We start from the raw sequence: 2,385 nt of genomic DNA, 5'->3' as shown, positions 1-2,385 counted from the left end.
TGTGTGTGTATGTGTGTCCATGTGTGTAAATGTTTAAATTATGTTTTTTGCTCTGGGTTGTAGTAAAGACAAATGTTTGAAAAATGTTGTCTCAAATTTACTTCTAGAAAAGTACCATTTGATTTTGCCTAAATGACTTGGCTTTTTCTTAGACTAGGAACAACTTGGCTAGTCCATCTTGCTTGGTGGTGGGTTCTAAACAGAATATTTCAATTTACTTTTTTATGTCTCATATCAGAGGAGTGGAACTCTCTCAGTTTTTCCAAGTCCTCTCAGGAAAAGAAACAAAATGAAAGACCTAACAATCTCTTGCCTACCTAAGCAAATGGTTTTTTTGCCTGAGATATCCCCAGGGAGCATTATAAGTGATGAAAACTAAGTGTTTCTAAGTGATTTTGAGGATTAGAGTATTAATTAAATGCATCTCTGCTATCCATAAGAGTTAATGTGGATTTCCTATTGGACTTTTCTATTTGTTGAAGGCAGAAGGACCAACATGGCTTGTTTAAATTAAATAATGTCACTGTTCGAATAAATAATCTCAAGGAAGAAAAGCTAGATTCATTACTAGTATTGAAAAGCTGTTCCCAAAGGCCAGCTGTATCCTTGCATCCACAGCATCAGATGATGGGGCAGAAGAAGGCACAGAAGTGTTTTTTTTTGTTTTGTTTTTTTTTAAAGATTTTATTTATTTATTTGACAGACAGAGATTACAAGTAGGCAGAGAAGCAGGCAGAGAGAGAGAGGAGGAAGCAGGATCCCTGCCGAGCAGAGAGCCCGATGCAGGACTCGATCCCAGGACCCTGAGATCATGACCTGAGCTGAAGGCAGAGGCTTAACCCACTGAGCCACCCAGGCGCCCCCACAGAAGTGTTTTTAATGATTATTGCATTTTAGGGTCACTGTAACTGAAAATGACAGTGTGTCTAAGCAATTATTTTTTTCCCCCAGAAAAGCCTCCTGAGCTGTGAAGAGATGCAAGGAGGATTCCATTTTACTCAGTCAAGAGGATGACTGAAAATGCCAAGCCTATTAAGGTGAAATACATCCCACTAGGAATTCAGAAGGACAGTGTGAGAGTTTCTGCACCAGGGAAACCACCCAGAATTGTAAACTAGTTATTCATGTCATAAAGTTTGCCCAGAGTCTATGCCACCCAGATGCAAAAAAATAAACCTACAATCCTTTAGCCAAATTGATAATGAGCAATGATTAACAAAACATTCTTTTCCTTGGCTAGACTGCTGGGAGAGGGATTCTGTTTCTCCCAGTGGCTTAAAAAAGAGCTTGCCTTTGTGTGTTCATCCCGTTCCAGGAGAAGGGAAGGCAGAGCTAATGCCTATCCTACAAGGGAAGTTCCTTGCCTTAGGGGGTCTTTATGGATCAGGCTCCCTACTAATTACATCATGATCATTTTAAAAGGGAAACTCCAGGAAGCAGTGTGCATGAGCAATTCCTCTGACTTCTCGGAGCCTGCAGACTCAGGAGTTAGTGGTTTCCTTCATGTTCAAATATTTCACAAATTTCACGACATAGACTGGATGCTTCCTCCCTGAAATTCCATATTGTTCTATCCCCCAGGGAAACACAATGTGCTGAAAGAAGTCACCTCCAATCCTTATATGTTGTCTAATTTTAGCATGAATTTCTTTTTTTACTTAAAAGCCATACTAGGTTGGGGAAGGCTGGGCATATCCAATGTTCTTAGTATTTCTCTCACATTTGGCCTCATGCAATTTGAACAGATGTTCATAGTTTAATAAATAAATGTCTATAAAGAAGCAATGAAATTAAAAGTGGCATGTAAGGTCCCAGTAAGCGCTATGTTGGGGAGATAGAGACCACCATGATTATCAGAATGAGGGAGGATGGTGTTATGCACAACGCTGGCTGAGAAATGGCAAACATGATCTTTTAAATTGAGAGCTTTGCTTAGAAATGAATGGTCCATCTCATATTCTTGCAAAGTTACAGGAATTATACCCAGTATGCTCCAAGTTTCACTGGAAATGGTTTAAGGACCAGAGAAGTATGTTTGGAGAGACAGTTGAAGAAAATTTAGTAAAAGCCATAAAATGTAAATGAAATAGAAGAGGCTGGAGCCTTCTGTGAATGCCTGTAAGGAGTTTTCCCCAAGAAGAGTTCTTTCCGGATACACTTCTTGATTCTTTGTTTTCATCATTGGCCACCTAATACATGCATTTCTCCTTTGTGTTACCTGGGCACGTGTGTGCTTGCTATCTCCCCTGATCCTCCACACCACTCAGCAGAATGCAGACATTTCACAGATAAAGGTGGAAAAGAAGGATGAAAGAGAAGAAAGACAAAGGGATATAAAAGGAAAAATGGAATGAGGGAAAAGAAAGAAAGAAGGAAAAAGAAGCA

The sequence above is a fragment of the Meles meles genome, chromosome 3, assembly GCF_922984935.1.
Source record: "Meles meles chromosome 3, mMelMel3.1 paternal haplotype, whole genome shotgun sequence".
NCBI lineage: Eukaryota > Metazoa > Chordata > Mammalia > Carnivora > Mustelidae > Meles > Meles meles.
Note: the sequence above shows the minus strand (reverse complement) of the source record.